The sequence below is a fragment of the Silene latifolia genome, chromosome 3 (assembly GCF_048544455.1).
Source record: "Silene latifolia isolate original U9 population chromosome 3, ASM4854445v1, whole genome shotgun sequence".
Classification (NCBI taxonomy): Eukaryota; Viridiplantae; Streptophyta; class Magnoliopsida; order Caryophyllales; family Caryophyllaceae; genus Silene; species Silene latifolia.
The window spans coordinates 38,396,483-38,410,196 of record NC_133528.1 but is presented as its reverse complement, the minus strand read 5'-3'; the positions used below and the strand labels follow the sequence as shown (position 1 = coordinate 38,410,196).

General features: G+C 38.4%; 1 non-coding gene across 1 annotated transcript; it reads right to left on the bottom strand.

Moving 5' to 3' along the window:
• Nucleotides 1-9,068: 9,068 nt before the first annotated feature.
• Nucleotides 9,069-9,175, bottom strand: LOC141650217 (small nucleolar RNA R71). Its single transcript, XR_012546264.1, has one exon. It is a non-coding gene; the product is annotated as a small nucleolar RNA R71 (small nucleolar RNA).
• Nucleotides 9,176-13,714: the final 4,539 nt, after the last annotated feature.

Sequence of the window (13,714 nt, the reverse complement as noted above, 5' to 3'; positions counted from 1 at the left end):
GTTGGAATATGTGTCCTCCGACAATAATGCGATCACAACTGTTGATCATGATGATCACATGTTTAAGTCTCATTTTAAAAGAATACAATTGGGAAGTATATTTTACTGTCAACTGGTCCACACATATCGGTAATGATTGGCTGACTAGAGTTTGACATTACTGTCGTGCGACGGTGGTGATCAGTTGATCCCCTAGGTCATACCTAAAGGATATTACTCTTAATTGATCATTTAATTGATCGTATAACGTTACGAATTATTTAAATTACTTGAAAATTGACGGACGATTTTGGAAGTAAAATTTACGTATCTTATTATAATCTGATTAAATAAGATGCGGTCTAAGTGATCGAATTATTTTATTACTTGGATGAAATTATTGTTTAAGAAAACAATTGAAATTGAATGAATTATTATAAATACAAGATGTTGTGATTTATAAATTGGTAAATTATCTTGGTACAAGTAATTGTGAATTACTAAGTCAATTTTGTATATGACGTATTTTTATTAATACGTTGATTTTTAATATGTTAAAAATACATAACATTTTTACATGACAAGTAACATGTGACAAATTGACAAAGATAAAATGAAATCCATTTTATCTCAATTTGGACCGAAATATTGGGAGGAATTAACATATATATTATGTTGATTAAGTTAATGGAATGCATAATGATGCTAGCCTAATACTAGCCATGCATACCTACACAATCTTGTAAAGACCACATTGTGCATGCATTGGCCACTCTTCCCCACCCTACCCGGTTTTGGACAAAAGAGGAGCCAAGGGTTTTCTCTTATTTTATCCAATATACACTACATGCAATATCTAGTGTAATAACAATTCATTCTAACATCACAATAATATTTTTAGAGAGATAAAAATATTTTCTTCCTTCTTCATCCTCCTCTTGACCGAAATCCAAGAGGACCAAAAATCTTTTGGGTCTTTTTATTAAAATTAATGTTATTCTAGTATTGATAATATTAATTTTATTAAGAGTATATCTTGGGTATTATTCCTTGGGAGGGATTCTACATTTGAGTCCTTTGTTCATCCATTTAAGGAGAGCTCAAGAACAAGAGAGTAGGAGAACTCTCTTGTGCCCTTAAGATCCGAAAATACCAATGTAAGACAAAGATTTCTTCTTTATTTTGATTATAGTTTGCATGCATAAGTTCACCAATTAATTTTATGATTAAATTAACATAGAACATATATGAATATGTCAGTATATAGATCTACTTTTCCTTCAATCGGTATCAAGAGCCTTGGTTGTTCGCATGCAAATCGGTTAAAAGTTTTTCCGAGTTATACGATTAACATATAAAACTTGTTTATTTTGTGTTATTATGATATATCACGAAAATCATTATGCTGTTGGAGCTGTGTCCTCCAGTTAGTGCGGATAACGTCATTGCACATACACTTGTACGGACAAGTGGGAGCTTGTTGGGGCTGGTGTCCTTTACAGTTAGTGCAAGGACTTATAAATCTCTAAAAGGATCAAAGGGTATACTTTTGTATCATAATCAGTTGGTCCACGTTTATCAATAACGGTTGGCTTGCTAGATAAGTTTGACGTTATTGTAATACAGATGGCGGTGATCAACTGGTCCCTAAAAGTCACACCTATAGGATACGTTTGAGAGATGTGACGGTATGGAAATACAGTCATGTAGATGCCAAAAATTGACTAACCGGTTAAACGAGTCATTTGACTAATAATTAGTCAAAATGTGATGTTGAGATATTTTATTTAATACGGATTAAATAATAATGGCTAAGGTGAATTAAGCAGTTAATTCATAAATTGAATATAAGCGTTTTATATTTAATTAAATGTATATTGAATATAATTATACAATATTGTCTTTGTCGGACATGTATTAATAATTCAACTAACCCGTATTATTAGTTGATGCTTTAATTACCGATAACCGATGACAGTTTATAATGAAACCGCGTCATATACACTTAGCGAATTACATGTCGGACTACGAGTTAAGATGAAGAGGAAATGAAAGCCCATTTCCTCCCCTTGGACTCGGTTTGGCCGAATCATAAGAACAAAAGAGAGGCTCTCTCTCTTTTGTTAACCTAAGCATTTCATTTGTAAAAAAAACTAGGGTTTTGGAGATTATTTTTCTCTGAAACCTAGATCTCTCATCTAAGCAAAAACTCACAAAAATAATCCTCTCAATATTGCAAGGCAATTAGAGGATTCATTCTAGCACAAGGGCATTTCTCGGACGATCTTGGGTGCATCATTTAGGAGGAGATCTACTTTGATCTCTCATTGCCAATTTGCACTAGGACCGAAGGTTAATTCTTATCTTTATCGTTTCATTGTTGTTTTCGTTTATGACTATAAATCACGTATTAAATTTGCGTTATAATCCTTCAATTTATGGGTTTTATACGGATATTACCCCACATATGCATGTTAAAATTTCTGGTCCTAAAATATTTTTAGGATATTTTGGTTAATTTATGGATTTTTATTGTTCATATTATATAATAATGACATTAAAATATGATTTTATGAATAAAATGTCATTTTCGGACTAAAATAAGCTAAACTTCGAATTTTCCAGTGATTTTTGGATATGTTGTCACATATATTATTTTGAGATGACCTGTAAATTTTCATAATTTTTGGACTTCTTATGCTCGAAAAATGGATTTTTCATTATTAAAATCGGATTTAGAAGAAAAATAGGTTAATATGAGATAAATTTCGAATCTGGTCATAAAAATTTAGTATGTTGTCACAAGCAATTTTACAAGATATGTGTAAAATAATAAGCTATATTGAAGTCTTTATGCATGATTTATGATTTTTTGAAGAAAAATAGCATAAATAGTGACTTAATTAGTGAAATATTAATAAAACATACTCTATGATTAAGGAAAAACATCACATGTTGCATTTTATTATTTTTCTCAGATCTAAAATTGAAAAGTTGATGAATATAATTTTTCTCATATTTTTATGATTATTTTGTTAAAACCGATAAACCGCAACATTGTTTTTCCGGATAAAATTCGAAAATTTTAACCTAAGTTTTTGAACATTATGAGTGTCATGGTATTTATCCAAAATGTTCATGAGTTTAAATTTCAAATTTTGAATTTATTTGAAATTTTGTGATTTATTTGAAGTTTATAGTTTTTATTATAATTTTAAGTCCATTAATGAACAAATTTTAGAAATATAAGTTAATTATGGTCAAATAATTAGTGAAGACTAAATTTTGAGTCCTAAGAGGTTAGGGTAATTAACTTATGCATAAATATGAATTTATGTAATTTTTGTGATTATAAAATGTTGAAATCACGCAAATCCGTAAAAACCGAGTAATATACGATATTGGCTACTTAAAGGCGATTTAGCATAAAATTGGGCATGTTCATACATATTATAATGATGCATTTTCTTTATGATTGTCATAATTTTATTTTATGTAATTTTTTAATTATGTAATTTTTACTTAGTATGGCCTTAGTTTTTAATTTGTATTACCCGAAATGTATGGGAATATCGATTCGGTTGTAATTTATTGTGATCTCGTATCACCGTTTTGTAATTTAATAGATTTATTTTATTTTAGTTACAAATGTATAATAGGAAATTATGTAATTTGTTATGTAATTTTATTTATTTCGGAGTTCCCAAAGACGGATTTCTTCAAGATGGCGATACATAAAGACGGTGTTACCTCGAGATGCGTGCCACAACCAAAGTTCAAGGGACCAATGGAGTTGGTTTCCGAATTTGTAATAGTTAAATAGTTTTTCTATTTTAGGAAGGCCATACTAGGATTTATTTTTATGCTTTGCATTTTATTTATATGTTGCATGCATCGCTAAATCGCCATAACTAAAACATGCATTATCATTTCATCGAGTTTATCGACCGTGTCAATTACAATTATCGTAGTTCACCGCTTTAGTTCACTTAAAACGTGATAGATAATAAATTGACATGACCTCTCGCTAAATCAATTAATTGAGACATAGCCTTACCAAATAGTAGAAACCATGAAAACCTATTTCGCGAGGGAGTGCACTCGGCCATCCCGGGGTACAAACCTTGTTACGTAGGGGAAGTGGGTGATAAATGTCTATCCACCGAATTCGTGTTGATGAGGGTTTCATCGGCCATCCCGTGTCCAAGTTAATATGAATTTAGATCATGGACACATTTATTCGAAATTTGGATTGACCTCAACGGAAGTATTCGTGACCGTAGTCGCATGTGTTCCGGGCTATAGATAAACATTAGAGTAATTTTATCGACCAAGAGTTCTAAAAGTAGAATCGATTAAACGTTAATCCACCGAGTTATATTAATAAGGGTTCCATCGGCTATCCCGTGCCTAAGTTGATATGAATTTGGGTCTTGGAATCATTTATAATAGTTGGGTAGAGGTCACTATATAAATGTTCATATCTTGTTAATCTTTTTACAAGTATGATTTAAAAAGACAAATGTTAATATTTCCTTTTCCACCATACTTGTAGTTCATTACAATGAATCCATCAAATGTTACCGCACCGATAACTATTGAGTCTTACCACAATGTTTTTGACGACGTTTGCTCCAACAATGATTTCGACACTACTAGGGAACTTCATTTTGGGATAGGTTCGGATGGAAACCTTAACTTCATCACTTCTTCTAAACCACCTACTACTACTAGATCTCGTGTGAGCCCGTCTCAGGAAGACTACCTCATACAATCTATAGGGTCTTTGTCTCTGGAAGATAAAGATGCCAAAACTAGTGGGAGCTCAAGCAATCAAGTTCTTGCTTCCAAGGGCAAAAAGTTCAAGAAGAAGGGAAAGAAAATCAAAAACTTCAAGCAAGTTAATGATGAGTGCCATTATTGCTATGGCATGGGACATTGGCTTAGGAATTGTCCCGTATATTTGCGAAATATAAGGGAAGGAATTATCACTCCAAAAGGTAAAATTCCTAAAGAAATTTATGTTATTGATATAAATTACACTTCCACTACGACATGGGTACTAGATACCGGTTGTGGTTCTCACCTTTGTAATCATTTACAGGGTTTAAGAGATGTGAAGAGGCTTAGCAAGGGAGATGTGGATCTACGCCTTGGAAATGGAGCTCGAGTAGCGGCCGAATCCAAAGGAACTTATGTTTTAGCTTTGCCTAACGGATTTGAGTTGTATTTACATAATTGTTTTTATGTGCCTACACTCTCTAAAAACATTATTTCAATCGCCATGCTAGACATGGACGGTTTTTGTTTTGTCTTTAAGAACAATCGTTGTACTATTTCTAGGAATGAATTGGTTATAGGCCAAGCTTCTTCCATAAATGGCATTTACATTTTAGAGACCTCAAATCCGACTAATGATATCTATAACATTCAATCAAAGAAAATCAAATCAAGTGACCCAAGTGAAGCGTTCATTTGGCATTGTCGATTAGGTCACATAAACGAGAATCGCATCAAAAGATTAATTTCGACTAATGTGATTACACCATTTGATTATCAGTCATATGGTACATGCGAATATTGCCTACTTGGCAAAATGACTCGTAATCCTTTTAGTGGTAAAAGGACACGAGCTAGTGAACTATTGGGACTCATACACACCGATGTATGTGGACCAATGAGTATCACCGCTCGTGGAAACTATGACTACTTTATAACCTTCACCGATGACTTGAGTAGACATGGGTATGTCTATTTAATGAAACATAAGAGTGAAGCGTTTGAGAAATTCAAGGAATTTCAAAACAAAGTAGAGAACCAATTGGACAAAAAGATAAAAGCACTACGTTCCGATCGTGGTGGAGAATATCTTAGCCTTGAATTCGATTCACACTTGAAAGGTTGTGGTATTATATCACAACTTTCTCCACCCGGAACACCACAACTCAATGGTGTTGCCGAAAGGAGAAATCGAACCCTACTTGATATGGTTCGATCAATGATGAGTCAAACCGAGTTACCAAACTCGTTTTGGGGATTTGCAATCCAAACTGCAATTATATCTTTGAATAATAGTCCCACTAAGGCCACCGGAAAAACTCCATTTGAGATGTGGAGAGGAAGAGTTCCTAATCTATCCTACATGAAAATTTGGGGATGTGATGCTTACGTCAAGACTAAGAATGACAATAAGCTTGCCCCAAGATCCGAAAAATGCACCTTTGTAGGTTACCCCTCGAATTCTCGAGGATACTACTTCTACAAACCTCAAGATAACAAAGTGTTTGTGTCTTGCGAGGCTGTCTTCTTAGAAAGAGACTTTATTTCTAAGAGACAGAGTGGGAGAAATTTTGAATTTGTGAAGTTCAAGAGCCACTAACCGAGATAGAGACGCAAGAAGATATTCCTTCGTCGTCTAACGCAGTTGTACCTCCTCCACTAAGAAGGACGGGTCGAGTAATTCGCCATCCCGATCGATATGTGGGACTTATCGAGGAAGATGGAACACTCGATGTGTTGCTTATAGAAAGTGACGAGCCCGCCACCTACAAGGCCGCAATCTCTAGTCCAAATTCCTCCTTATGGCTTGAAGCCATGAAGTCCGAAATGGATTCTATGCATGAAAACCAAGTTTGGGACTTGGTAGATTTGCCTAAAGAGGCAAGACCTCTTCAATGCAAATGGATATTCAAAATCAAAAATGGCATAGAAGGACATGATGATGTCTACAAAGCTAGGCTAGTGGCAAAAGGATTTACCCAAGTCCAAGGTCTCCATTATGATGAGACCTTCGCACCCGTAGCCATGCTAAGATCCATACGGATTTTGTTAGCGATCGCCGCATTTCATGATTGATGCGTGTCATTTATATGATGTTTTGCATCCCTTTTTACACGCATTTCAGAGCTCAACTGTGCTATATATGCCCATATTTCTCTATTTTCCTCTACTTTCGTGCTTTTGTACTTTATTGCAGAAATGTGGAGAATTTAGCGGGAAATCAAGCCGAATCCGTCCCCGAGTAAGCTGCATTGCAAATGACGTAAAGGAACCGCTTAAGGAAAAAGCTTGGTGCGCAATCCAAGGCCCGAAAGACGAATCCACGAGTTTAGAGAAGTCAAGTAGCAGCTAATCCGGTCGATCGACTAGTATCATCAGTCGATCGACCACCTATCGGATCCCGAAGCTACATTCTTTGAGGAGCGATCGATCGACCGATCTGAGTAGTCGATCGACCAGGACTTCGATTCCGATTTGAGATTTAGAAAGCCCGTGAAGTTTTAGGTTTTGGAATAAGTTGTTGCGTTGATATTCCTATATAACGTGACATAAACATATCTAGCTTGGGAGGAGAGATTTTATATCAAGTTTTTATCTAAGTTTCGATCACAATACAGTGCTTTTAGTTCTAGTTTATTACGAGTTAGGGTTTTGGGTTATCGATTCAAACATTGGATTTCTGCCTTTGCTCTTAATCTTTCCTTTGAATCTTGGTAATTGTTCTGCCCTAATTCCATTTTTATTGCTTCGCTTCTACTGTTAGTATAGAATTGATAGTTAGCATTCCCAAGCCAATTATCGCTTCATCATTGTTGTTATTTATCTTAAATATGAATTCCGTAATAGTCATTAATTTTATTGTTGTTTTTACATTCACCATGAGTAGCTAAATAGCTTGTGCTAGGATGTAGGCGATTTATGGCTAGGCGGCATTAGATTGGATACGGACTGAACCCGCGTGTCAGTCGATCGACTGACATAGTTGGTCGATCGACTGACCTTGTAAGGTTACCTTCGTTTTAATTGTTTTTAAACTTGTATTTAACGAATCGAATGCATGCGACCAGTTAGATACCTCTTTTGTGACTGACCCATTAGGCCGAAAGGTAGGGTAGGTTATGTGACCGTCAATTAATTCGACTAAACTGTGCTAAGATCGAAAGATAGGTATAGTTTAGACCATTAGTCGCTTTTCAGGACGAGAGTCAGTATTAGTGACATTAGGGACCTATAGCGAGATCGAGAGATGCTATCTGTTAGGAGTGGACCGAGAGGACCTCTTATTTCCCGCCTTACCTGTGCTTATTTCGGATCGACTTAGTTTGCTTTGCCCTTGGAAGGCCGTAATGACCCGATCATCCTAGTACCTCTTCTTTTATCTGTTTAATTCGTATTTTTACTTTAATTTCTTTTATTGTTTTTAGCCGTCGACCAATTCAATTCAACCCCCATAATAGTTACCTTAGACTGATCATAGAACAACTAGAATTTACAACTCGCCTCCTTGTGGATCGACCACATTACCACTAGCCTAGGTTAGTCTTAATAGGAGTTTATAAATATTATCTTTGGTACTCACAAATGACGACGGGTATCAAATTTTGGCGCCGTTGCTTCTTGGGAGGCAATAGTCCTAATTTTAGTTGTCTTTATTTTTAGTCTTTCTTAGTTTAAGGAACATCCGTTCCTTAAACTGTTCTTATATTTTGTTGTAGTTTCCTCTTATGCGCGAGTCTCGGGGTGGTCCATTACTGCCGTTTGATCCAGAGATTGAGAGATCTTTGCACGTTAAGAGGAGGTTATTTCAAGAACAACAAATGGAAGGGCCGAGTTCTCATTCTAGCTTTTACGAGAACGAGCTGTTCGAGGAGAATCCACCATCTTCACCCGTTTCTACATCTTCACCAAAAGCAGTTACTTCTCCGAATTTTCGGTCATGGCCGAGGAAGCGAGTATAGCTAGTTTTTCTGAGCCGACGGCCGCGAATTTATATAAGGGGTTCGAACTACCGGAGAAGCCGAAAGTTCGAACCAAAGCCTGCCTACATCACTATGGTAGAGAGAAACCGGTTCGGGGAGCGCAACGAAGATGCGGCTAAACATATGGAGACCTTCATTGACTCTGCTGCTCCATTCCCCCACCACCGGCGTGACCCAGACCGGATCAAGGAGACTATGTTTATCTTCTCCTTCGCGATCTTTGCAAGGGAATGGTATAGAGATCCGGACCGAGCCGCTTTGGAGATCACCGACCGGAATACATTGGCATTGGCGTTCTACAAGAAGTACTTTTCTGCTTCAAGGACGATCGCCATTAGAGCTCAGATCACGGGCTTTAAACAAGGGCCAGATGAAAATTTCCATGAGGCATGGGTCCGATTCAAGAAGTTGGTGCGAACCATACCGCACCATGGGTTTGCTAAGTGGAGTTTGTGCAATCATTTCTACAATGGGTTGTACGACGATCGAGGGCCATTTTGGATCTTTGCAGCCAATGGGAGATTTGCTGAAAATTTAGGAGCAACCAAGGGGTGGAAGATCATTGACGATCTAGCTACCCACAAGGCCGAGTATGGGAATTCGAGAGGGAACCGAGGAGAGTCTGCTGAATCCTCCTCTCGTTGCTTTGCACTTGAGGCTCTTACCGCGAGATTCGACAAATATGAGCTAGGGGAGCATCTAAAGGTGGGATGTACCAAGTCAATGCTTTGTGCGGGACGGTCCCTTCGTCTCGTGAAAGGTGTGGAGTTGAGGGCCATGTCTCGAAAAACGCCCTAGTCCTTTTGAATCATGTGCTTTGCCTTTCAACACTATAGGCGGACAAACACCTATTACGAGCCACCACATCCGAACCCGAGTTGGAGAAGCCGAATGTTCAAAACCCAACTCAACCTCCACCACAAAGAGCAGCCATATGTGCCTCCTCATCAAAAGCAACAAAGCAGATATCAAAAGCCTCCTTATGTGCCGCAACAACAACAATCACAAAATTCTCGAGTTTGCGAGCTTAAGAATCTGTTCTTTGAAGGAGTCCCAAGCAAGAGAGGCCGGGATGAAGCTATTAGAAAGCCAAATTGCTCAATTGGCTAGTAAAAATAACACTCGAGCTCCCGGGCACTTACCTACTCAACCCGAACAAAAGGAGACCCTAAATGCCATCACATTGAGGAGCGGGTCCACCCTTGACGGTCCTGCCATGGTTGAGGATGCTTTGTTGGGAAAGATAAGCCGAAAAACAAGCAAAGAGAAAGCTTCAACGAACAATTCAAAGAAAAAGGCGTCACAGAATTTCATCGATCGACGAAGTACCTAGTCGATCGATCAAACACGGGTTCCGTGGAGCTTCGAATCGTGCATTCCATCGATCGATCGAGGGGGTGGTCGATCGACCACTATCACTGCTGATATTGAAGAGTCTCGTCCTTTAATGCCAAATAATTTACGAGACCACTTGTTTCGGGATACCACGATCCCGAAGATTTTAGGGGCAGACCCGAGTGCTGATGGGTCAGTCCCGGCTCCGAAGTTCGATCCAATGACGGTCAATGGGTCTCATTTGAGACGGTCTGAGGAAGGGTCTAGCTTCAACAAAGAGAAGGCGACGGACTTTCAACCTAAGTCCAAGGACGCCGGCGCGCGCGAATTAGAGGAGAGGGCTAAGGTGCTCCTTACAGCCCCATATCCGGAGAGGCTCGTGCCAACCAAGGAACAGGTATCTTTCAGTAAATTTGAGAAGGTCATTCGTAGCTTAAATGTTCAGGTACCCTTCCTTGAGTTAGTTAACCAAGTGCCAGCATATACTAAGTTTATGAAACAGTTGTTGTCAAAGAAAAAATCACTTGAACATGTTCATACTGTTGCATTAACTAAAGAGTCTTGCTCTTACTTGTCTCACACTGCGCCCCATAAGTTAGAAGACCCGGGCAGTTTTTCCGTCCCTTGTAGCATAGGTACCTTTTCTATCGAAAAGGCTTTATGTGATTTAGGAGCTAGCATAAGTGTCATGCCCTTAAGCCTAGCTAGAAAGCTTAAACTGACCAGGTTTGCGATTACTGAGATGACAGTTCAGATGGCTGACCGATCTGCGGTCGAGCCCATAGGAGTCCTAGAGGACGTACCCGTCCAAATAGGGAAGTTTTTCTTCCCTGTTGACTTTGTTGTCCTTGACATGCCTGAGGATGACCATATTCCCATCATTTTGGGTAGGCCATTTCGCACACACGCTCTTTGGTGCGATCATCGACGTCGGTAAAGGTACCTTGACTTTCAAAGTGGGAAAGCACTCCATTGTTTTTGCCCAGCCGGCTAAGAAAAAGGATCCCATGTGGCCTGTCACCTGTAACACGGTTTCTGAAAAGAAATCGTACTTTGTGCTTCCTGAACCGACCGTCCCTATTACTACTGCTGTATTAACCCCTCCGCCCCAGAATGGGAGCAAAAAGGAGGAAGAATTTGTTGTTTTAGACTATGCAGGAGCTGGTTTGGGGAAGGAAGAGCCGCTGGATGCTCCAGCTGCGACAGAGCCTATCGTTTCGAGAGGAGGTCTTGGATGCCTAAGTTATGGGACTGACGAGGAAGTGGAAGATGAGCCCGTCAAAGTGAGATGGGCAGATTTGGAGTCCGACGATTCCGAGGAAGTCCTTGATTGGGGAGATGACGAAGCTGATCCATTGAGCTCTCCAACTGTTGAAGCTGAGAAAGGTGCAGCTGGGAAGATGAGCACCATCGAGGCTACCTCTAGTAGCCAGAAGCCGACGAAGTGGGCCATCCCTTGGTCCTTTTTGATCAACTATTAGTTGATCAATTTCGTTATAAACTTCATTTTATTGCTTTCGAACTATTTTCTTTTGCTTTTGTGCGCGCGAAAACTTCGCTTTTATTTTGTTTGCTTAGGATTTTTAAGTACTTTAGACTTCGTTCTGGGTTTTGCGCAATTTTGGGCGCGTACTATTGTGCATTTGCAGGTATTTAGAGCTTATTAGCTCGAATCATTGAGCAATTACGAAGAAATAAGACACTGCAGCAGTGTTTTCAGTCGATCGACTGGTATCAGTGGTCGAACGACTGAGTTGCGGGTTACAGGAGCTACTGTTCACGACCACCTGGTCGATCGACTGTCCCTTTTGGTCGATCGACTGCTGCTGCTGCTACATTCTTTCACGACCTCTCCCCTGCTGTGTTTGGTCGATATGCGGATTCAAGGGAGTTTTCTACTCCACTTTATTTTCCATCGAATTGTCTATTTCTTCTTTTGTCTCATTTATGCACAATTTTTACGTTCCAAAATTGCTTTCTTCCGTCTTATGCGTGGTTTTGATTGTTTTTCAGGCACTCTTGTCGGTAGCACTGCTGGCTACTGAAACCTCCTAGCCCACGCTGGTTTGGGGAGGTTTCCTTTGCTGCGCTTAAAGTCCTGTGAGTTCCCAAGTCTTTACTTTACGTCTTTGTTTTTATTTCCCTTTTTCTCGCAAATTCCCGTTTTCCATTTCTCTTCATTACATGATTTTGCACAATGGGGACATTGTGCGATTTGGTTTGGGGAAGGGTTTTGCGTCGCACTTCATTCATTTGTTTGCATTCACGTTTAAATTTTGTTTTGCATTGTTGTTTATTTATTCATATATATACAGAAAAATCAAAAAACATTGAAAAATTTCAAAAATTTCCATAAAATGCATGTTTATTTTAGCATATAGGTCGAGTCGGAACGGTAGTATTTCTATGATGATTTTGCATTTGCATCTGTTTTGCCTGAGCCTTGCTTGACTTACATGTTATTAGTAGAATCATAAGTGCATATCTACGAGTTTTCGTTAATTTATTTGCTGAGCCTGAGACTTGACTTTAATAATTGGCAAGCTACATCATATATTCTGAGTTTTTAGAGCTTATAACTGGTGTCATTCATGACCAGTTCATCTAGGAATGTGAGTAGTACTCCTTATGAGGCATGTTTCCTTAATTTGCATAATTATGAATTTGATCTACTTAATACCTGTATGCATTCGGGTTGTGGTTAGTTGACACATGTGGTAGAGGTTTCCTTTTCTCATTTTACCCATAAGCTCCACATCTGCCAAAAATATCCTTTTTGTCCTTTTTACTACATCCTACATTTAGCCTGTCCTTTGTCAAGCTAGTAGCCTGTGTCCTTGGGATTGTTACTCATTTTTGGTGGTACATGCTCATGTTTGAGATATCGTTGGGAGAATGAAATAAAGGGAGAAAGAAAAAGAAAAAAAGAAAGAAAAAAATGAAAAAAGATTCGAAAATGAAAAAAAAGAGGTCCTGTACTGTTCAAATGGGTCGATCGACTGCCACTTTTAGTCGATCGACTGAGATTCGTGAAAGAAAAGAAATCAATTCGCATGATTTAATCCTTATCTTTTGGCGATTTTTGCTCCCATGATTCATTTTTTTCTTATGGGGAGTTTATTGATTTATAATTTGGAGATTGTGAGTTTTGTGCTTGCTATAGCACCGTTTCGTTTGATTATGAGAAAGAAGTTGGATGTTGTCCTTTGGTTCCGTTTTGGTACTAGCTTGATCACCTGTACCTCCACTTTACCATAAAATGTTTTGCCTCTTCTTACCCATACCTCACATTTCCATAATTATACCTCGGCATGTGTCAATGGTCATCTGTTTGGTGGGAATGCGTATGTACGGTCATAGAGGTCGTCTTCATAATTTATTGCTGGCATGTTTTCATAGGTCGTAGTTAGGTGAGAGTCACTACAATATTAATTCTTTCTATCTTACAAATATATCACCTGTGCTTAATTGAGTGATTTGAGCGACCCGTGAGAGTCCAGTTTGATGAGTCTGTACAGTTGACGGTTCAGCAGTTTTTGGCGACTTTATAATTCGTTTGCATGATTCATACGCTAATTGATTGTTGGTTGTTGCATTAAATTGGTTTAGGCCTTACAGTTTGCATTTCGCTCTGAGTTTGA